Here is a 24,048-nt window from a genome sequence, read left to right as displayed (position 1 = left end):
CTGGAGAGAGACTCGTGTTAGAGCCTAAAGGAGAAATACAAAGATTTTGAATATTGCCTTTGGGATCTCTGACTATACGATGGTTTAAAAATCTCATTTATGCTAATTTGCTTGTGCTAGTAAACCTATAAACCCTTAAAAAAAAAAAAAAAAAAAAAAAACGGCAAACCGAAACCAAACCTATTTTCTTGTTGGAAGTAGACAAGGAGGCTTAAAATCCGACAGGAAACTTTCGCCATGATTTAAAAGGCAGATGAGTAAAGATTCCTCTCACTGTAGAATAAAACAGAAAATACACGCGCTTTGTGTTAGCTCTTTCCTCCCGGCTCCGAGTTCCCCGCCTTTCATTTCTTTTGAGCTCAGAGTGAAGGACCAGTGTCCACCAGGCTGACCTGGTCAGAAATCTTTAGGAAAGCACAGTGGTAAGTATATATTCTGTATTATTGTTGTGGCAAATAATTTACACTATTAATTTAATTTTTTGATGCATGTCTGTTTTTGAACTGGGGATTCTGAAGGAATGTGAATGCTTGCAAGGAAAAGAACTGGCCTCAGCAGAATTGGACTGCCCGAGGAAGAGCCCCCTGGATTCTGAGCTGGGGCAGGGGCTGAGCGCTCAGGTCCATGTCTGGGTACAGTGATCACCTACCATCACTGAAAACAAACAAATAACCCAGACAGACAAAGAAGCAAGCAAACAGAAAAACCCGCAGAAGTCGGAGGGAGGCTAAGCTCCAGAGATTTCTGGATTTCATTTTATTCCAGATTGGGTTAACTTTTACCCTAAATGGTAAACTAGGTGACACAAGGATATGTGTGTTTGTGGAGGGTGAGATGGACGTAGTGAGTCAGCGTGGCAGACACACACACGCTCTCTCTCTGCAGGAATTGTTTTGAGAAGCCCTGCAGGGTGCATCATAAATGATATTCCAAACGCATCTTGATCTTCTAAATGCTTATCTCACCCGCTCTCCTAATGGGCTCTCCAAGCGGAGGAGAAGTGATTGCTCCCATTAGTTCTGAACAGAATATCAAATGCGGTTGGTCTTCCGAGCACTGCGTCCCAGAGGGGGCCTCGAAAGCACAGCAAATTACGTTTGGCTTAGGAATGAGTAGGACTGTTTTCTAAATACCTAAAGCAGTATTTAGAAAGAGCGCAGAGCACCTGTGTGAGAACCGCTTGCTCATTACAGACGAGTGTTCTGGGCCCCTCTCTGCTGATCAGAAAGTCCGGGGGTGACTCCAACAAGGCTTTGAGGAAAGTCGTGAGGGGATTCTATGCCACCAAATCTGAGAAGTGTCTTTTCTCACGACTCTGGGTGAGGGAGCCCCCCTTCCTGCACGAGGTGCTTTCAGTTGGTCCTCCTCAGGTGCATCTGAATGTCTGAGCTAAGTTTTTGTAGCTAAGAAAACCAAGAGAGGAAATGCATTTAGGAAGACTCCTCTCCTCCATCCTGCCAGGGCCGGCGTGGCCAGAGGCCCAATTGGACTTGCTTAATGGAGAAGGGGGAAGTGCCTGGGAGTTTTGCAACTGTGAGTACGTAGAAAAGATTAGCGATTTTGCTGTCTGTAAGTGATATTAATAATATCATATGAATAATATGAATAATAAGAAATAATAATAGATAGCAATAAATAAAATAAATATCATATGAATAATATGAATAATAATAAATAAGTGAATGAATCCTGGGAACATCTATAAACTCCACTAAGGTCGACATTTCTGAGACAAAAGTACCTGAGTGGAGTTTATAGATGTTCCCAGGATTCATTCACTCATTCTTTCATGCATGTAACAAACATCTATTAATTGGCCCTGAGCCAGGACCTGTGATATTCTGAAAGAGTACGAAGATAAAGCAAGTGGAACCCCTGTTCTTTTTAAGTGTGAAGGCAGATGACAGGAAGGTGCCATGTGTTCTATGACAAAAGTGAACTACTGTTATGGGAAACAGGGGTGAGCCTTTTAAATCAGACTGGCACCATTCAGGGCTTTCCAGAGGAGGCCACCCGTAAACTGGTGATGAAGAATGAGCGGGAGTTGGCCAAATGTGGAGCAGGGGTAGGATGAGAAAGGCATCTGAGGCAGAGAGAGTGATGTGTGCAAAGACACAGAGTGTGAAGCAGCTTGGGGACTGGGGAACTGTGAACCACGTTGTATAACTGGGGGAGTGGTGGCAAACAAGGCTAGACAGGCAGGAGTGGTCAGATTCTTGAGGGTATCATGTGTGGATCTAAGGAGTTCGAGCCATACTCTGAAAGCTGCGGAGAGATGTTGATGGATTTGGATAGGAGAGTCCAAAATCAGATTTGCATTTCAGGAAGATGACCCTAACATCACTGTGACTCATAAATGGAGGTGATGAAACAGGAGACAGAGAGACCAATTAAGAGTTAAGTCCTGAGTTACAGCGGTGGTCCTAGAATAGAGGGGAGATGACTGAAAACAGGCATATTAATCTGCAAAACTGAATGACTGATTGGATAGGGGTGAGGAAAGAGGTGGAGGGGTCAAGGACGACTCCTAGATTTATGATTTGGTCAGCTCAGTAGGTGTTGCCATATAAGAGAAAGGAATCAGGAAAAAGAAGTGTTTGTTGAAGAGAAGGAAAGATTGTCAAGCTTGTTTTTGCAGTTGTTGAGTTTTAGGTTTCTCTGGTGCATTTGGGAGAAAATATCTAGAAGCAGTCAGAATCAAAGGTTTGGAGTGAAGGAGAGGTAAGTGTGGGAGCCATCAGCAGGAGCCTGGAGCCCTGTGAAGAGACAGTAAGAAGCACGGAGCAGACTTGGAGTGAAGAGGCCAGAAGGGGCAGGACAGAACCAGTGGGCAAGCAGAGAAGGAGCGCTCGTGAAGGAGGCTTAGGATGGCTGGCCAGAGAGGGGCATTCAGGGACCCTGAAATGCACCCGTGCTGTTTTCCCACTTCCTTGTCATGCAATCCAGTGTAATTGAGCTTGATGATGTCTGTTCTCAAAAGAAACTACTTTCCCTCCTTTTTGCTCTAACCTAAGAACCACAGGCAGGCACTCTTGGCAAGGGAGGGTCCTAGCTAACCCCTCCCATGAGCTCGGTGACTTCTGTAAATTTTAATGCCCTTGAACTGGTTGACGCTAGTTGTCAAGAGATGGAGAAGCAGGAACGAGCTGAGTTACTCACCTGGGTGGCTGCTGGGCAGACACGAGGAAGCGAGTTCAGAAGCCAGAGCTCAGAGCCAGAGGTGGCCACGAGACCATAAACTGTGACTATCCATTCCAGGCATTTGAAATGCTCAACCCAGTGAAGGGAGGCCGTGTGAGGAAATGGGCAGCTAAGTGCCCTGGCTTTGGGGTCAGATCTCCGTTACGCTTCCTAACAGTGTGACTTTGGGCAAGAAGTTACTTTAACTTCTGACAGCTCTGTTCTCTCTCCTACATAATTGAGAGAATACAGAGTTCAGAGCATTGTTCTGAAGATTAAAATGAGATAAGCATATCCATGTGAGTCATCCAGCACAGTGCTTGGAACACGGTGTTCGGGAAATGACTGTCTCCTTCTGCCTTCCCTCTTTTCCTTGGTCTTAGCCAAAGGTGCGCCCAGCCTGCCGGGATTCCGAGGGTTTGGCCTGGGACCTGTCCTTGAGTTCATGGGTTCAACAAACAGAAAAAGGGTGTTTCAGGAAGAGGGCCTGCAAGCGTATAAGCCAGGAGCTGTGGGAGGGCACGGTGGGTTTGGGGAACGATTGCGAGACAAGTGGTGTAATGGATGTGATAGTGTCATGAGAGGTTGGGAGAGCTGAGTCTGGAAATACATGTTGCAGCCAGATTTTAAAGAGCATCCAAAGCTCTGCCTGGGAGTTTCACTCTCTCCTGCAGGCAATGGGGAGTCATGATAGGCTGGGAAATGGGGGTGATGCTACTGCGTCTGTGCCTTGGAATCATAGTTCTTTGATCTCTTCCCGCAGGGAGCACTGCTAGGACTCTACAATGGAACTCTTCTGGAGGAATCAAAGGACTGTGATAGTTTAGGTGGGGAGATAGGTATTGATGGAGGAGTGGGGGCTTCCCAGGATTCCCACCAACATGAATTAACAAACTGCTTGTAGCTAAGACTTCACTGCCTGAAACCAACTGACCAGCAAGCATTGCCTCAGAGCCTGGGCCCGTTGCTAACAGGATTCGCGACATCCATTGATGTACAGCTGAGTAGACAACTACTGTGTCATCTCCTTCAACGTTTTTCTCAATAGCCCTTTTAGTGACTATGGAAGAAGGTAACTCATTATGTGTTTACTTAGTGCCAGGCTCTGTGCTAGGCCTTTTTGCCTGAATTCTTGGCTTTGATCTTCACAACTACAGTCTGGGACGATATTGTACCCCATTTTACAGCTGGAACACTAAGACTCAGAGAGAGATGGATAAAGCATTTGTCATAAATGAAGTCAGAATTCCAGCCCAGGGCTTTCTGACTGTGGCGGCCTTGGTCAATTTCCACTTCCATCCCCGATTCTGTCGTGTGACCCAGGCGACCTGTGCTGTGGTGCTGGGGAAGGGTTGGGTGGCCGGGTGGGGTGCCGGAGGGGAGGGAGCAATGCCACTTTGGTAGGATCATCTATAGACTATAAACCCTCCCAGAGGATTCGTTTTCAGTCCATCTGTCTTCACTGTCAAGGTTTTTCAAGGAGCTGGTGCTTTCACAAACCGTAATTCAAAGGCCTCAGAGTCCGGCTGAAAAGCGGATCCGCGATCCTGGCAGAGCCAGTGATGTTCATCTCACGTCTGCAGTAATGGCCCGTTGGAGGCTCCACTTTGGCCCTAAAGGGACCTGGGGACTGTCAACATAGCTGGGACTTAATAAGCCACGCTAAATGTGGCAGCTTTGAGGGAGGGAAACAGGACCAGAAAAGCTCATAATTAGCTGTGTATATCAGCCACGTATATTAGCCCGGGGACTAATGAGTTGGGCTGATGCCAGGTTTCCGGGGAGGGATGTGCCTTCCCACACACGGACAGGCTGGCAGCTGTCTGCTGGATGATGGTGGGGGTGGGGGTGGGTTGTGGTGACACAGAGCAAAGCAGCCTTGGAAGCCAGTGGGACAACTCAAGCCCCTACAGGCTCCTGTCCTTCAAACCCACAGGTGACGATGCCACCTTGCAGAATATAACAATGGCCGCCTCACCACCCCACCTGCCTCAGTTTACCGTCGCCAGCTGTTGAAGAAAGCTGCCTCAAACAGGAAGAGAGGTGCAGTTTTGGGGAGGAAGGGGAGAAACCTAGCCTTGGTAAGAGGCTGGAGGCAGAGCCGTCAGGAGGAGGGCAGTTTGCGGTAGTGCATCTCAACAAACTCTGGTGGAGACCGTGGGCCCAAGGCCACAGCCTCCAGACTGCGACGGGGTGGGGAGGCCTGACTGGGTTTCTGTGAGGGGAGACAGGTCAGGATGGGCTGGGCCCTGTGTGTGCCTCCTGTCTGAGCATGGATGGACTGTAACAAAAGCCAGCAATAGGGCTGTTTGGAAACTCGAGAGTCTCAGGCCCTGCTGCTGGGGGACGACGGAGACAAGAGACGATGGAGACAAGACACACCTCCAGGCCTGCTCTGCCCGCTGCCTTCACCTGGCGTGCCATCCTCCTTGGTTTTCTCTCAGAGGTCCCAGTCCACTTCTCAGGCCATCTCCAGTGACTGTTGCTCAATAGAACCTCCTCTTATACCACATTCTTCTTGCATGACATCCGGTGTTATCCTTTCTTTCATGTTGGAAGAGAGAGAAGGGATGGATGGAGTGCCTTCCACACACCAGTGCTTAATGATTTGCATTGATTGTTTCACTGAATTTTCCTGATAATCCTATGTGGTACATACCAGTAGCCCTATTTAATAGATTGGGAAACCAAAGTTTAGAAAGCTTGGGTAAGTTGACCAAGATCTTTTACCTTGTGGAGCTGGCATTCAAATCCAGTTCAATCTGTTTACACCATCGCCTTGGATCAAGCAAAGAGATCTGGTAGTCACGGCACTGAGCTCCTTCCCTCCTTCAGAGTCTGCAGAGGAGGGGGTCCCTCATTTCTCCAAGTGGTCCTTTACTGCACAGCATCAAGAGGTGTCCTTGCACAGTGGACAGAGTCTGGTTTTGGAGTTACTTTCTGTCCCCCTTCTATCAATTTCTAGCTGTGTGACCCTGATATAATTATTTATCCTCTCTTGGTCTGAATTTTCCTATCTTTAAAGGGGTTTATGGGGGTGGGCAGTAAAACCCATAGGGTTGTGTTGAGGTTTGGAGCAAATAGTGTACACAATGGAACCAGGACTGTTGCTAGCATCTAGTACATGCCGATGAATGGCGATGGAGCTGTCAGGCAATTTCTCTGCACATCAGTTCAGTCTGATTCGTATCCAGGACATCTGAGTGCTGAGATATATGGATGTTACATTATGTAGTGAAACAGGCATTAGATCTAAGTCAGAGTAACTGGATACTCATCCTGAATCAGCCACCCGCTAGACCTGGGGAATGGATGAGACACTGAATTGATCTAAGTCTCACTTTCTTTATCGGTAAAGTGGGAGCTTAATCCTGATGCCTGTGCCTCAGGCCCACCTCATGGGGTTGTTCTGAGGATCAGTGAGCTGATGTCTGTGTAAATGCTGTACACGTGGAAGTTGTTAGAATTATGCAAAAGAGGGACAGGACCCTGTTTCCACCCCAGAGGAACTTTGGCTGTGGCTGGTGACATAGCAAACTCACTATGAAACTCTTGGGAAAATGTGGAACCACATGAGGCCAAAACAATGCTACAGATGATGGCTTAGCACCTCCCACTGGCCTTCGGCTCATCTAGATTTGCTGAGTTCTCCTTGCGGCTGGAGGAGACCAGCTCAGCTCTTGAGAAGACGTTTCCTTTCAGGAAACAAATTTGATTCCGGTGTTTGCATTTCGGTTGTCTCTCAGGGCCTGCCGGTCTCCTGAAGTCTTGGCTGTCCTGGGAGGAGATTTCTGTGCAGTGGAGATCAGTGGGAGGAGCCCGCCCACCCCTTCTCACCTCTCCTCCTCCTCTTGGTATGTCAGGAGGGAGGGAAGGAGAAGTCACATTGCTGAGCACTCGGTGTGGACGAGGTCAGGCTGTTGGCAGACATTATTCCATCTCATCTTCACATAACCTCACCTGGTGGACAATGTCGTCACTTTGCAGGCAAGGAAACTGAGGCTCAGAGGGGCTGAATAACCTGCTCAAGGGCTCAAGGACCCGGCACAGAGGGAGCAAGCAGCAATGCTGGGATCTGAACCAGCTATGTGCTCTTGCTTCTGTGCTCAGCTCGGTGTTTCCTCCCAGAAGACTTCCTCCACCCTGCCCCTTGAGAGACCTGACATGGCTGTTGACCCACACGACTTCCAGCTTGTCCCATCTCCAGGAACTGCCCCTAGACTGCTTGGGATGTGCCCTGTAGGCCGCCTTACGTGTGGTGTTTGTAAGGTCGGCTGTTTTCTGGGCAGAGGCTGGGGAGAGCACAGCTTGCTTTTCTAAACAGGTAAGATCCCTGAGGGTAGGGACAATTATTCATTCAAAAGACATGAACTGTGTGCCCACTATGTTCAAAACGCCATCCCAGGCACTGGGAATGTAGCTGTGGACAAAATAGACACACTCTGCTGTTTTCATCAAACATATTTTAGTGGGAAGAAGATAGACAATTTAACTAACCAAAAACTTACCAACCAGCCTGCTAACTAACACATCTCATTTGCTAGATGGGTGGAAGGTGCCATGGGGAAAAGAAAAAAAAAAAACAAGAAAGAGGATGGAAGTACTTTGGGGAAGGAGTTTACAATTTTAAAAGGGATGTTCAGAGACAGCCTCACTGTGGGGTGACATTTGAGTAAAATCTGAAGGAAATAAGGGACAGGAAACAGAGATAATGGGAAGAGCACTCTAGGAAGAATGTTCCAGGTAGAGGGAATGGTAAGTGCAAAGGCCCTGAGGTACGAGGTACAGGTCTGCCTATGGGGCTGGTATGGACTGACGGGGCAGTGGTAGAGGAGGTGACAGGGTGGGGCAGGTGGGGGGAGCTTCAGGAGGACGAGAGTCCTTCTGCTGAGTTGCCTTTTATTATGGATGAGATTGGAAGTCAGAGGAGGGTTCCATGTCCAGGAATGAGATGACTTGAGTTACATTTTAATGGGACCCCCCTGCTGCTTTGTAGGGAAAAGCCAGAAGGAGGAGAGTCCAAAGTCGGGAAACCATTGCAATCATCTAGCCAGTGGGCCAGCATCTGCCTGCGGTTCTTTGCATTGCTCTCTCCCTCCCCCACGGCTCATGGAAGAGCACCTGGTGAATCATAGATGCTCAATAAACACACGATGAAAACTTACCGCCAGCCTGGCAGTGAGGGTAGGGGTTAAGGAGCGTGGGCAGTACTGTGGGGGTCCAAGTTGGGCTTTGCTGCTGGGAGGCGCCCTACTGAGTGTGACCTGGGATGGGTGACTTTCCCTCTCCGTGCTTCAGGTTCCCGATCAGTAAACGGGAATAGTGACAACATCAGCCCGGCAAGCTTTTTGTGAGGACCTCACACAACGATGCGTGCCAAGTGCTCAGGAGAGGGCCCGAGCCACAGTCAGTGCCAATAAATATCAGTAATTACCAGGCCAGAGCAGGCTTTCTGTGCATTTGTTGAAGAAGGAAGGGAAGTATTGAGAGAAAAATATTAAAAATCTTTGCGAATTATTTGGAAACGTGGGAGAGACAGGGTATTTCTTTTGCTATATTTCCATTTAAGCAATGCAATTTTTGTCTACCATCATTTTTCTTTCCTGTTACGGAATCAGATCCTGTTTTTGTTGAACTCGGTTACAGATATGCGGTGGTCCGGTGGGGCAGGCGTCAGGAGGTGTGTTCCCCCTTCGCCCAGCTTCCCTCGGTGTGGAGTGGCCCAGTGTCCTCTTCCTTGGATCAGGCTTCATGGCAACCACGTTTAAAGTTTATTGCTAATGTTATTAGTGTCTAATCAGAGCCTACTGCGATTATTACTTAATAGTTACTGCTTTGCACTTCCAACCAGATGTCAAAAATAATGAGCCAATAAAACTGCTATTAATTTAGTCTGAATGACAATTTTAGGCCCTCGGAGCTTAAGATTAGGGCCCTCATAAAAGCAGGGCACAAATAATTTGAGTGCTCAAAAGTAATAACAAAAATGGTGAGAATACGAATTAATATGTAAGTGTTTCTAATTTAAACATGAAACACACAACTCTGAATACTAACATTTTTCATGCACTTTCCGGGGATGCACGAGCATTGCTCAGGGACGGGGCCCAGCCTGCGGGATTTGGGCAGAGTTGCAGAGGAGGTTTGCTCTTTACGGGAAGGAGACAAGTGCTGCCATAGATCTGTTTCCCACAGTCCTGCTTGGTTCCAGTGAGAGACTGGGGCCTGGTCACGGGTACCCGGAGAGGGGCCTTCTTCCGGAATCACAGAGAACTCAGCGGAACCTGTCTGCTCTGCCGCCAGGCTTTGGGACGTTCTGATTGAACCCCGGCTGCCTGCCCTGAAGTGCACCCTGTTTTAGAGAAATAGCCTCTTTCTAACTCGCATCCTCTGTCGTCCTGTCCGCCCTCAGGTGTGGGGGGCTTGTGTTCAGGTCCTAATCGCAGGCGTGTCTGAGGGAGTGATCTGGGGCACCATCTCTGAATCTCAGCTCCCTCTCAGCAATAATGACAGTGCCCACCTCACGGGGTTATGGCTGAGCACTAGAAAAAATAACAAAAAACAAGGAGCTGAGCTCAGTGCCTGGCACGCCAATGAACTGGATAAAATGTTATTCTTGATGCAGATGATTCTTCAATGATGCAAATGCTCTTTTTCCTTCACTTTGCTTGTGTGTTCCTTCTATTCTTTCACTCATTTGGATGCCTATTTATCAAGCACCCAGTCGTGCTGGCGGGGGCTACTTGAAAAAATTCGCTTCTTCCTCTCCTTCCCCCATCCTCATATGCGTAACCCTGTCCTGTTTCCTCTCACTTTGTTCCAGTATTTTAGAGACAAATAAGCCTTTTCCCGACACACACTATGGCTCCTTTTGGTGGTAGGGGTGTGGGCGAAGGGAGGTAAAGATCATGACTGCTTCCGTGCTCCTACTGTCTGGTGGCTGTAAGAGAGGAGAAAGATCCCTGAGTGCAGCCAGGAGGGGGCGGGCGAGCAGCAAAGGCTCAGAAGGAGATTGCGTGGTGCCCAGCCCTAAGAAGATGTGGCCACAGACACGGGCTAATTGTTCTCAATAGTTACTTTTTCTCATGAGGCACACAGATACGCTCCATCTCCCAGCTAATGGAATGTGGGCAGGAATGATGTACTCAGCCTCCACTCTCCCCTCAGAATGGCCCATAAACCCTCCCTCCAGTCCACCAGGTGTCTCTTCCTTTACCTGCCAGCTGGCTGCAGAAGATGCAGCAGAGTGCTTGGGGCCCTGGGATGTCAAGCCCCTTATCCCTGAATGACCCCCAGCTAACCTGCATTGTATGGTGAAGGGGCGCACATGCTGTGGCCCTGAGGGTTGGGTTGTTTGTTACAGCAGCCGGGCTTCCCTGATGCTGACGGACAGGACTTTGCCAGGTGCGTGAGCCGGAGGAGGGCCCTGAAGGCCCAGGTGTGGAGAGATGAGAAGCCCCGGCTGTGTGCTGTGGGAAATAAAGTCCACCAGGATTACACGAGGCCCCGGCAGGCAGGCTGGGGGCAGACTAGGACGGCAGCAGAAGAGGCTAGAGGCTGTGTTTCCATTTAGGATTACACAGCCGGTGGTGGGGCCCCTCGGAGAATGCTAAGCAAGAGCTATGACTGTAATTTTGCTTTAGACACACCATTCGGTGACAATCCTCCAAGAGAGGAAGGATGAGGGTGGCAAAGGACTTGTCCCAGGCTGATGGATAAGGAGGCTTTCCAGATGATCCAGGGGAGATGGCATGGAGGCCTGGACTAGGAAAGTGGCAGGAGAGTCAGGCGGCAGAGATGACCAAGTAGCTACTTAAGAGGAGAATTCACAGGACTTGGCAATTGTTTTGAGTTGGGTTGGGGTTGGGGAAAGAAGATCGCTGATGTTTGCTCTTCCTTTCATATCCTTGTATCCACCCTCCTTCTTTCATAATTTCTTTCCAGCGTGAATGTGGTGACACACTGGCTGTCACAAAGTGTGAGACTTATCTCTTGTTTTCTGGACGTCTTCTTGCTCATCATGGACTGCGCTGAGCTGCCCGATGCCCGAGCAGACACTACTTTGCCATCATGGGAACCAACATATGCTGGCTCGACATGGCCCCAGGTGCATCTCGGAACGTGTTCAGGGATTGGGCATCCAGGCACATGCTTCCTCATCTCTGCCTCGCTTGCCGGGCCCCCTCCACACTCCGGTTCTTCCGTTAGTGGACCTGGGGCATGGGACTTGCAGCCCACTCACTCACGGGTGGGGATCGAATAATTCTTTCATTGAGTCTGTTAATAAATACATCACAAGAAGAGGGGAAATTATTTTAAATTGATTCGAACAGAATTTTAACATGTTCAGGACGGCCAGCTTTGCGTCTGGTGCTTGGGTTGAAATTCAGGGTGTTAATTGAGTCCCCAATCCAGCTTGATTACCCTTGCTGCTGTTAAAGGGGAAATCAATATTAATATTTCCTCATGTTAACCATCTTTCTAGAACCAATATTGTTTTTCCTTCCTTCTCCCTCTATGACTTTGTTACCTTTGCGTTTCTAATTGTGTCTAGAATGTATGGAGTATCGGGTTTTTTTTTTGTAAAAACACAGGGAGTTTGTGATGATGCTGCATTTCTGGAACCTCACGTCTGGGATGGGTGTTTGTAATAGATTCGCGTTTAGGCCCAGCTCCTGAAGAGCACTCTCATTATCTGATAAGGGAATATTATCTTCGCTGGCCCTCTGAGGTAATGAATCCTCTTCATCTGTTCTCTTGCATGGCTGGGCTGGTGAGAGGAGGGGAGTTTTGGCCAACATACATCTTGGGAGAGATTTACTGATGGCTGGCAGCATCCCTCTGCTGCCCACGCAGCCCCACTGCTGACCACAGACCTGTGCTTCCACCCTTCTCTCTGAGCACCAGGTGTTCATCAGTTAACCAAGGTGTGTGCTCATCTGTGTCCTCAGGATGTCCCACCGTGTGCCTTCCCCACTGTGTTGGGGCACTGTTGTGCTGTAATCTGGGTGTACAATTGGTGCTGGTGCCAACACCGACTCTTGTTCCCTTCCTCACACTCCGTATTGGGTGTTGCTCAGTAGTTTTATTACTCCCTCTGGGAGTGGCTCCCAATTTCTTAGGTGTGAACTCCTTAGCATGGCATGGATGATCCCCTGTAATCTGTGCCTGCTGTCTCCTTGGCCTCACTCCCAGCCCCCTAGGATGGGAACTCAAGCTGTAGTCTTGCAGAGCTGCTCGCGACTTCCTGAAAACACCTTGCAAATGTGCCTTTGCACGCTGTTGCATCTCTTGAGTGTCCCACCCCACTAGGTACCCTTGAGGCTGAGTTCCAATGGCCCTTCTCCTGAGAAGCTCCATCCGCTCCGGGGAAGTTGGCCATTTTCTCACTTCGAGGTCCTTGTGCTCTGTTCTTTTCTCTTCCCAACTGGACTCTGAGTTCCCTGAGGGTGAGGCCTCTGTCTTACCCACCTCTCTTTTGCTACCACCTAGCACGTAGCCTGGTCTAGAGATGAGCTTGGATAAGGCCAGCTGAGCAACATCTTTTCAGGTGTACTATGGTCATACAGCTGTGATGGTAAATACTTCAAAGGCCGTGTTTCACTCCGTCTGCAACACACCCCTCTATCAGGTAGATACTCTTCTTTTCCTCTGTTTCACAGATGAGTCATTTGAGGCACAGAAAGGTTAAGTAACTTATCTAAGTTTGCTCAGCTTGTAAGTGGGAGAGATGGAACAAAACTCTGGCCTCTTGTGCTTCGAAGCCTGTAGTCTTAACCACTTTCATACGTGGCCCTTTCCCTCCTCTCTGCTTCTCCTGCCCCTGCAGTGTGATGAGACTTTGTCCCTCCCAGGCTTTCCTTCCTCTCTCAGAGGACTCATACTGTTGTAAGAGAAGATGATGGTCTTTATGGAGCCTAAAACTGGTAGGTGTACTGTGTGCTGGCTGTTCTCCCATTGCCACCCCTCCCAGACCTTCCCCACGTGGTCCCATCTCTCTCTGCCCCGCTCTGTGTCCCAGGAGCTCAGCTGTGGACTCTTGCTCACTCTCTGGCTTCCCGTGCGTTTGGCCCATGGAGGCCCTGGGCCAGGGGGTGGAGGGCAGGCTGGCTCTCAGTCTTTCTCCCTAATTGTGTTGCTCTAGAGCAGGGTTGGCAAACTCTTTCTGTAAAGGACCAGATGGTAAATATTTTAAGCTTTGTGACCCAAGAGACAAAATTAATGATATTACTTAGGTTCTTATAGAACCATTTTAAATGTAACCATTTGAAAATGTGAAATCATTCTTAGCTCGTGAGCTATAACAAAACAGGCAGCGGGCCAGGTTTGGCCCACTGGACAGTTTGCCAACTGCCATTCTGGAGTCTAGAGCTGTGGTTGTCAAGCCTCGATGTGTATCAGAATCCTCTGGGGGACTGTTCAAACATGGATCACAGCCTCCACCCCAGACTTCCTGATTCTGTAGATCTGCGATGGGGACTGAGGAGTGACCTGTCTAACTAGTTTCCAGGTGCTGAAGATGCTATTGGTCTGGGTGCCACAGTTTGATAACCATCGGTGGAGAGACAGCAGCTGCCTAGAATTCCCTTGGGCTCAAGGACTGTCTTCTCTCCCTTTGGCCCTGCAGGCCTGGTGCTTCTGCATCCGTTGTTGCTTCCCTCATGCGGCCTAAATCTCTGTAAATCATCCTTTCCTCTGGCTTGCTTCAGTTAAATCCTTTGTGTGTACCACTTTTGTTTGTTGGAATATTACAGATACCATAAGTATTTTCATTTTCCAGAAATGTCCAGGACAAGTGTGCATGTGTGCTTTTCAGGTATAACCTTTGGAGGACACTGTTTCTTCACTCAATTATTCTTGTATGGACTGCATCAACATTCCTTAAGGGTCTCCTCTGTGTGTGGTTCTGCGGAAGCTGGGACCAGTTTAGGTGATGGAGAGGACAGAGCAGAGTCCCTGTTATGAAGCCTGCCTCTGTACCAGGCTATGGGTGTGTAAAGTCACCTAACTCCTTGGAAGTGGGTCAGAATAGTCTCTCCAGAGGAGGCGACATCTGAGGTGTGTTCAAAGGAAAAGTGGGCATTAGCCCATGAGGAAGTGGAGGGGCCTTGGGAATGAGGAATGCAAATCGCCCATGGGTGGCGGTACCTAGGAAGCCACGGGGACCTTGGTTTGGCATAAGAACAGCGTGTGTCTGAGGGAGGGGCAGGGTTCGAGAGAAGGAGATGCAGCTAGAGAAGTGAGTGGCGGCCAGATCACAGGGCCTTCATAGCGTCCTGGGTAAACATGGGAACACTGGGGGTTTTAATCAGGGAAGAATGTGGTGAGATTTCCAAGTAGAAAGAGCCCTTCAATGGTGAATTGCGTGAATGGAACAGAGGAGAGGCTGGTGGTGGGAAAGGAGGGTCCCTAACAGGCTGCTGGGCTGGTTTCCTGCTGATCCGCGTTGGGGCAGGGCTGGACTTGAGGCACTGGTTGAGAATAAGCTTCAGGATAATCCCACGTCAGCATCTGCCATGGCACATGTGCCCCTGGCCTGTTGGTAAGATGTGAATGCTTGGCTGAAGGTTTAGCTTCAGTCCTCTGGGAGACGGTAGTCTCATTATGCCACAGGCTGACCCCCATGACTCCACTTCATGGCTTCGTTTTACAAATTAAAAATATGAGCTAAATGAGTCATTTCAAAGAGTTACTGTGTAAGGAAACCACTGCAGCTTAAAGTCCGTGTTTCCTGTGAAGCAAACGCTTGTCTGAAACATTTACCCAACACCTCAGAGAACTCCCACCAACAGGCCTACCTTTTCGGAAAGGTCAGACTTTTTAAAGGTTAATTGTTACCCTTAAGAAAAATGCAAAAACAAACGGCATGGCTGCATATTTAATAAGTGTTTGGTATAGCATTTCCCAGAAGCACAATTCTTGATGATTTGATTTAAACAGAGAAAGAATGTTCTAGAAATAAAGTGCTGATGGCAACTTCAGACTTAAGGAAAGTGCCCATGCTGTCTGTGTTTTAAGGACTATTATTGTACTTCTGAAATGTCCTCTGGCCAACAAATCCCAGCCAGCCAGTAATTTGACCACCGCTAAATCCTTGGATCTGCACTGTGGTGCCTGAATAGCTGAGTGTAGAGGGACCTCCAGATTTCACCGTGGGCCCTCTTCTCTTGTCAGTATTTCTCTCCCTTAGCCATCTCCTGCACTCCCAGTGCTGGACCAGTCGCCTCTCTGAGGACAAGTTCTCCACCTGTCTCCCTCTTGCTCCCTCCACGTGGTTTGCTGAAGAGCTCTCCCTGGATGCCTCAGAGCAGTTTGTCCAAACCAGACTGGCATCTCTCCTTCCCTTGGTGCTAGCTGTGCCCTAGACTCCGCCCCTCTGCTAAGCTCTCCCCTCTGCCCAGTGCTCACCCACACAGCTTACTTTCTCCGGTTAGTTTTTCACTACTCATTGTTCTTCTAGGACCCTGCCTACCCGGTTAGCCAAGTCCCATTGATTTTTTCCTTGCAATCCATCTCAGGACTGTCTCTTTCCATTGCTGTGGCCACCACTCTAGTCAGAACCTCACTCCTAGATTATCACAATAACTTCCCAACCGTCTTTGTTGTGAGTCATCTGTTTTGCCCACTGACACAAGACAAATTTTCCTGAAGATCCGTAGTGATTCTGTACATCCCTTGATCAAAATTTTCACTGCGTTCTTATTGTCTGTGGAATGAAACTCAGAATTTCACTATTCACTACTTTTGTCTTAGTCTCTTACTCTCCCCCTTTCTTAAATTGTAAGAACATTTAAGAGATCTACCTTCTTAACAAGTTTTTAAATGTCGGACGCAGCATTCTTAACTCTAGGCCCTATGTGGCACCGTAGATCTCTAGAACTTATTAATCTTGCATAAGTTGATCACCTTGAAGTAGACGGTCTCTAGTCTCCAAACTCGCAGCTCGCCGCTCTCCCTCTGTCTCTGCTGCTGCTGTTCACACAGCTGGAATGCCCTCTGCCCTCTGCTCAGGCGAATCTCCCCTCCTTCGAGTTCACCAGGAGCGCCGCATCGTCCCGCTGCCCTCCCTGCTCGCTCTAGCGTGCGTTCCTTGACTGTCATTTCTTGCAAGCCCCTGGGTATTACGGCTGTTTTTGTCCATGGGTTATTAATCCTGTTGGACTGTGACTTATTTACTTTGTAGCCTCACAGGTAAACTTTTTAAAACTTTTTTACTTGTAGAATGGGGATAATTATTCTTCTAAAATAGGTGTTTGGGGAACATTAATGACATCAAGTATATAAAGCTCCTAACAGAGTGTCTCGCATATTGTAGTAAACACACAATCACTGTCCATCGTTGGTGCGGTCATTTTCAAAGAAAGGAAGAAAGGCAGGGAGGGAAGGAAGCCTGGAGGAAGGGAGGGAGGAAGAAGAAAGAAACAAAGGAAGGAAAGGAAGAGAAGGGAGGAAGGAAGAGGTAAAGAAGTGAATTTTCCAGAACTTCCTTAACTGTGTTCCCTCTGCAGTGAGACCATATTCTTCCCACTCCTCCTACATACTGTGCTCTATCGTATCTCTAGGTCTTTGTCTATACTGTGGATTTTTCCTAAAAGTACTGCCGTGTGCTAAATGCCTTCTGTCTTTCCCTCCAGAACCCTCCCATACCTTTCCGTCCCATTGGACTGGCTTCCTTGGAGGAAATCCACAGGCTCTCCCACTCTCTGACTTAGAGTGCTGAGTCAATGGCGTGCACCAGGAGAGAGGGAGAGATGGGGTATTTATTCCCGGCTTCTTTCCTGCGTGGTTGTCCAGGCTGGCTGCATCTCTGACTGAAGGTCACCCCACTTGAAGTGGCCATCTTCTCTCTTCTGGGTCAGGTGACCACTCCCACCCCCTCCCCTTCGGGTGCTGGCTCCTGGTTATTCCTCGCCCCAGGGTGTTGGTGCATTCCCTATTCCTTACCCACAGCTCTGTAGCTACTTTATTCAACTCTCCTAACATTTCCCAAGTGGAGTATTCCTTCCAAGACACTGACTAAGACATTCCATAAAGGCCTTGTGGATCAAATGTCAGAAACATCGTGTTGAGCAAAAGAAACCCCACGAGAAAGAGTGCATGTGAAGTTCAAGAACAGACAAAACTAATCTGTGCTGAGAGAAGTCAGAGCTGTGGTGGTTTGGTTTGGGGTTGGCGCTTGGCAGGAGGGAGCTCCCTGAGGTTTTGGAAATGTTCTGTATCATGATCGGGGCGATGGTTACGTGAATGTATACAATTGTCAAAACTCATTGAAGTCATACATACATTTTATTGTGTGTAAATTATATCCCAATAAAAATAAATATATAAGATTACAAAAGAAACTCTTATATTGAAATATATTTAACAGAATATGTTAAAATATATTTAACAAAAAGTTTGTGGTATGGAACGAAAAACATCTTCCTTCTTCCTCAACACAGACATCAGCACACACATCAAACCCCTGTACGCCACTGTCTTCATGACCCTTTAACCTGGGCGGCACCTATGGGTGCAGCACCCTTTCTTCCTGCCCTGCACTGTCTCTGCAGGGCACTACCACATACTGTGTTAACCGCTGTATGCTCAGTGTCACTGAGCACAGGCAATGCCTTTTCAAAGGGAGAACAAGATGCTTAGAAACAGGCACGTGGTCCCTGGCAATCCCATGCACAGAATAGGCACTTAAAATTTAAAACCAAAAGTTAGCCCTCATTTAGTAAATACTAAGTGGATTCTTATTCTGAGCTAGGTAGTGGGTTAGCTACTGGGAGAACCTATTTTCATTTTTTAAATTGAATCTCAGAAGTCTCCTTGGCCCCTGGAGATTTGGATAAGCCTGGCTCGCTCCCGCAAGGTCATGGGCTTGTGAAAGTGCTGGACCCTTCCACTCTTGGTGATTTTGTTTTTCAGTAGAGGTTCCCATCTCTACTCCTGTTGCTGTTCATGGCTCTTTAATAACATCCCCCACGATAACCTGGGCTCAGAGGTTGCTGTTCGGGTGTTTTCTATAAAAGGAGAAAATCTACTCCAGCCAAGCATCGTGTGCTGAGTGACTTTATGACGGATGTTGGGGTGTCATGGGGGAGGGTCACTACTGAATATGGCCAGTCCCCTGTGCTCCCTGCCTGCCTGCTCATGGTCCACTGATTGCCTTAACTTGGGTCTCAGTAGGTGACCTTACTTACCCCAAGCAACCACTTGGGAATTAGAGTCTATTCCTTCACTATTCTCCCAGTGTCCCTTTCCCCTGAATTTTCTGAAATTCTGAATTTTCTTTTCAGGGATCAATAACTAGGTTATTTTGCCTTTCATACGATTTCCTGAAATTCTAGGAAATAACTTTTTTCCATCTTATTACATCTTCTAGAAAAGTATTTCAATCTCAGGCAATTGCTGCAATACAGATTGTCTCTCCAGGGGATGGATGAGGGGAAGACCGTAGACAGTGTCCAACTGTGGCTGCCTGTCATCCCCCCAACACTGCTTCCGCCTTAGGTGACGGGCAGTGCTCTCTTCTGAGACTCTCCTTGAGGGTCTGTTTCATGGCACAGGCTGGCTATGGGACATATCTTTTTGCTTCTGCGTGAGGCTTCTGAGCCATGATGGGACACTCGTGTCAGTGGAAGTTGTTAGACAGTCATGGCTGCAGACAGAAGTGCATGAGGATTTGATGGTGGCGGGGTGTGGGCAGCCAAAATTCCCAGGCTGGATCTTCCATAATTACGTCTGCTGTCAGAGCCAGGGTTTACCCACATGTCTTTGATCCTTTCCTTTGGGAACTAGGAGTGTGAGGGGGCATCTACACTAACTGGCTCTTCTGCGTTCTCTTACCTCAGTTTCTGGAGGCCCCACATAGAAATCTTCTTTTTAATGCAATTTTCCCCTTGATGTCCATGAGATGTTGAAGGTGAAACAAATAGAGTGCAGTTCCGCTCCATGATGTCTTAGGCACCATCTTGTATTTTCTTGAATCTGTTTTACAAGTACTCAGGCTCTGACGGGTGTCACGGGGCGGTTGCCTGGGAGACCACACATGCGCCTGGAAGGGACCGGGGATAGTATGCCTCCAAAGCCTCTGGGTCATTCTGAAGATCCCTCTGACCAGAATTGAGGAACCTCACAATGACCTCACTGTGGACCCTGCCTGGTTGGGAGTTCAGCCTCCTGAATAAGATTTGACTGGGAATCTGACTTTAAGCTTCCAGATCTCTGTGAGGTTTGTTTCCTAAAGGTAGCATGTAGCATGTCTCCTGAAGGTAGCCATCTTCTATTTTCATAAACTAGCAAGAACTGGGGGCAGAAAGTCTTACCCTTTTGTGCGTAGGCTAGGTTTCTCTCACTGTGTCTCACTGTCAATCACTTCCTTGCCACCTTGGTCCAGTTGGAGCTGATCTTCCAAATTGCAGTCACGAAGGGGTTGGTATACAGCCTACTGCAAAAGTCTGGGGAGATGTTACACTTTGAGGCCTCTTCTTTTCCTGTTGGTGCAAGTTCAGAACCCCGCCATGCGGATCACACCATCATCCGCATTCCTGCATGCCTGTGTGAGTGCTGTTGGATATTCTGCCCTGGAGACAGAGATTTATGACTCTTGACTTTGTATAATTTCTAATTCTGGACCATGTAATTTTTCTATTAATCACCATTGCTTCTCACATCTGAGCCCTGCCTCCCTTGGAACATTTCAGTGACACATTCTAACTACAGCTCAAAATCCTCCTCTTCAGTCTGGCACTACCTCCCACAGATGTCTTATCTAGGCTCGCATCCATGCGTCTGTGACCAGCGGATTCCAGGCTTCCTTGATAGTTACCCCTTAGCAGGAGACCAGGCTCTGGAGAAGTCTGTCCCGGCAGGCGAAGCAAGAGAAAGGCCCTTCTCCATTATCTCAAGCTGGGTGGTCAAGGCCCTCCTTTCCTCTTTCAGGATTGAATGGCATTAGAAGCTGTGTTAATCACCGATTTCCAGGGTTTCCTCTGGTTGACTAGTTGTAAGTTTATTTCTAGTTCTGCATTGCCCTGGCAGGATATCAGTGGATGCTCTGCGTTTACAATAGTCCCCTCCTACGTGCAGGATGGGACCCCCAGTGGGTGCCTGAAACCATAGATAGTACTGAACCCTGTATCTACTGTTTTTTCCTATATGTACATACCCATGATAAAGTTTAATTTACAAATTGGGCATAGTAAGATATTAACAACAACTAATAATAAAATAGAACTATAACAATACGCTGTATTAAAAGTTATGTGAATGTGGTCTCTCTCTCACTCTCTCACAATATCTTATTGTACTGCACTCAGGCTTCTTCTTGTGGTGAGGTGAGATGATGCAGTGCCTGTGTGATGAGTGAAGTGAAGTGAATGACTAGGCATCGTGACGTAGCGAATTTTCCGTTTATTATTTTCAGACTGCGGTTCACCTCGGGTAACTGAAGCTGCGGACAAGGCGGGGAATTACTATGTTGCTCTCTCTACCTGCCTTGACCTGGACATCACTCCCCCACGTTTTCATGTTGATCTCAGGGTTATGTCACCACTGTCCTCTGACCCAAGCATCAACACGCTCATCTTTCCTCCCTGAGCTGTAGGTCCGCCTGTTTGGCAGTGACGATGAGAGTGCCCTTGGGCTCAGTTCCAGGGTAATAATTTCACCTCCCTTGCATTGCACTGGGGTCCAGTTTCTCAGCTTTAGGATCCTAGGCCGGTGCCCCACTGTTGCTGAGATGTCACTTGGGGCTGCTTTGCCTCCTGAATATTTAGGTAAATATAACTCTAATCTTCAATTTCATGGACTATGTGAGCTTAGAGCTCTCCACACAATTCCTGTGAATTCTAAACGTGAGTTCTCAGGTTCCCCACATCCGCCTCTTTGCCGACCTGGATGCAAATCTCTGCTCATTCACAGCTTTCCTCCAAAATTTTACTCAAACCAAGCTGATATTCTGCCACTTCTGGGTTTTTTGTTTGTTGTCGGTAAGGAATAGCTGCTATAGGCCAGTCAGCTTTCCTTAGTCTCAATCTCCCAGTTACGACGAACACAGTTTCTCTCTTCCCTTAGGTAATCATTATTTTTAAGTTGGACTTTGAAGCAGTCACAGTATTATTCCAGACGCAGCTGCAGGCAACACTTCCAGCATGGAACAGGTTTGAGTTTATAAGAAGGAGGCGAGTGATGATTATTTAGCAGTATTTGGCTTAACAGACATAATCCGAACATGGGTTACAGAGAAAAATGAGAATTAAACCACTTATTTCCACATTCAAGTTTCCACAAAAAGCACATTGGCTTTTCTTCCTATTCCTCAAACTTCTTTTTTTAATAAAATAATTGCATTCCTATTGTTAAGTATTCACTGTATTCATATTGTAAACAAGATCCGTAATATGCCTTAAATAAATAATACACACTAAATTGCAATTGGTACTTGGCTTAGTTCGACTTTCCAGCTATTTTTAACTACCACTGAATGCAATCCTGGCACGAACACTGAGGAATAAATACATTTCACACACATCTCTTATTCCAGAGGTCATACTGCTTTCTGGACAATGTTCTTTCCAAAGATTCAGCTTTTCAGAAGCCCGGACATGGTTCTTCATACGAATTTCTCCTGGAAAAACCTTTTAATCAAATGCTTAACCTGCACAGTAGTAGCAGTAGTAATAATAACAGCAAATTTGCATCCTCAACTCTCTTCCTGAGACCTAGAATCAAACACTTGCAGTTGCTTCTGTTTTTTTCTTGGCCAACAAGATATTCTCTCTGTAGTTTTATGGTTAAAGAACATGATGTCCCACCACAATTTTAAATGATAATCTACTCTTGTTTAATGGTGTATTGCTGTCTTTATTTCCATTTATCTATAGATGTATTTTTTAAACATAAGATGTCCAAATTGTTTTGTCTTCTTTTTAGCTCACTAAATACATTTCAATGTTTCTCCAGAGGTTTCCTAAATGGAACTCTACGCCCATACAGTAATCTATCATTCTAGCTGCATCTGCAACCATCAAAACTTTTGTTTTCCCTCTGACATCTGTAAATGCATCTGCACACAAAGCAGCTTTTAGCCTATGGCTTTAGGTAAGACTGCTGGGTCTGAGTGTGGACTGCACGGCAGCCCCATGACTTTTAGGTGAGTTACTCCTCGCCCCTCTGTTCTCATCTCCAGGAGGCTCTGATAATACTAGCCCCCATGTAGTAGGACGGTTGCGAGGATCAAACGTTTATTATGTGAAGACTTCAGATCAGCGCCTGGCACAGAGTAAGCCCTCAGTAAATGGCGTCTATTATTCTTTTCTCATCGTCATTCTTATTTTTGCAAATGTCTACGTTAGAGATTGCCATCCAGCTCCCCAGGCTGCCCGGATGTCTGCACAAGTTGTGGAATGCATGCCCTTAATTCTTCTCGTTCTTCGCAGTTTATGGAGAATCCCTTGGAAATTCTCTCTCCTTGATTTAAGTGGCTTTCCAGGTAGAGTAAAATAGAGTGGTTCATGTGGAGGCCGGCTGGCCACCTTGCATTAATTGCAGAAGTAACAATAGCGTTCCCTAAGAAGGCAGCTGTTGCTTTTTGAAAATTTAGTTGATGAGTGCTTTGTGGAATATGCTTTGTTTGACAACAAGCGATTTTATTCCTTCACAGGTATATGAAAACTAGGAGGCAGCTAAGAACTCAGGAAGTCCTGTAAGGAGCTGTGTGGAATCATCAAGACTGCATGGTCCTGAAACCAACCTGGCTGACTTTCTGAAATTGACCCTCAACTAATTTACTATTAACTAGTACCCCTATAGCTAGCTATTTTGCTCGCTAGTCCGAATTAGGCCATTATGAAGGTTGGTAAATTGAATTTCTTTTCTGCATCTCAGTTTTTCACTCATCAAATGGAGAGAAAGAAATCCTGCTGAACTTCATGGGGAGGTAAAGTACTTTGAAATGTAAATATAACTATAGATGCATATGTAAATTAACTATAAAATATTATGCAAATATCGTGTTGAAACTATGCATTTTCTTTGAAAGAAGATAAAGGACAAGAGATTGTTTTAATTCATACTTTCAAGAAGCCTATCTTTCAGTTCAAATTAGGAATGGCAGTCTCTGTGAATGAGGAAAAGTCTATTCAGGTGTAAGTTTTATTCACATGATAGAGGGACCCCATTCAGATGTCTGTATAATATAATGTCCTTTTTTTCAGAGGTGCCTTTACTTTTCAAAGATCACCCTGTGAGCAGGTGAGAAGACCAAGGTCACAGACTTTCCCTCGCTGTATGCTGATGAGGTTGTACTTTGGGTGAATTCCATTTCGAATCAGTCAAGACAAAGAGTGTTATATGGTAGAAGCAGTGGGTTAAAAATGAGAACTGCGTTTGCCTTTGGTTCTCCTGAGTAATTTCAGGCAAATCGATGAAGCTCTCCCTGCCACCTTGCTCTTCTGTCCTCTTGCTGATTTCCTCTGAAATGTATTGCATGTCTGAATTGTCCTGACGTCTACCCACTTGTATTCCGAATTTCATCAGACTCAAATATAACCATGTTATAATTATAAACATGATCTTTCTAGCTAGCTGTATTGATTTCTAGCACTTCCTTAGAATCACAGAGATAAATTTTGGTTCAGATCTCAAGGATTATGAGATCGCTGGGTTTTTCTTTGCATATTAATTTAATACTAAACTTTAATTAGAAAATAATGATACTTATTAAAGTAGACATTTTCTTTCATGTACTTAGATTCCATTAAGGACTTAAGAAATTATTCATTTCTAAGGAAAGAGAAATATATTTAAAAAGCACAAAACAGGGTGCTGGCCCTGTGGCCTAGTGGTTAAGTTCAATGCACTCCGCTTCGGAGGCTGGGG

At 46.9% G+C, this 24,048-nt stretch overlaps 1 long non-coding RNA gene across 1 annotated transcript; it reads left to right on the top strand.

Moving 5' to 3' along the window:
- The first annotated feature begins 285 nt into the window (after positions 1-285).
- Positions 286-23,699, top strand: LOC138918746 (uncharacterized). The gene is made up of 3 exons (XR_011428459.1): positions 286-422; positions 3,944-7,504; positions 22,832-23,699. It is a non-coding gene; the product is annotated as an uncharacterized lncRNA (long non-coding RNA).
- The last annotated feature ends 349 nt before the right edge of the window (positions 23,700-24,048 follow it).

This window comes from Equus caballus, chromosome 18 (assembly GCF_041296265.1).
Source record: "Equus caballus isolate H_3958 breed thoroughbred chromosome 18, TB-T2T, whole genome shotgun sequence".
Classification (NCBI taxonomy): Eukaryota; Metazoa; Chordata; class Mammalia; order Perissodactyla; family Equidae; genus Equus; species Equus caballus.
The sequence above is the reverse complement of the archived record's forward strand: the minus strand, read 5'-3'. Positions and strand labels throughout refer to the sequence as shown.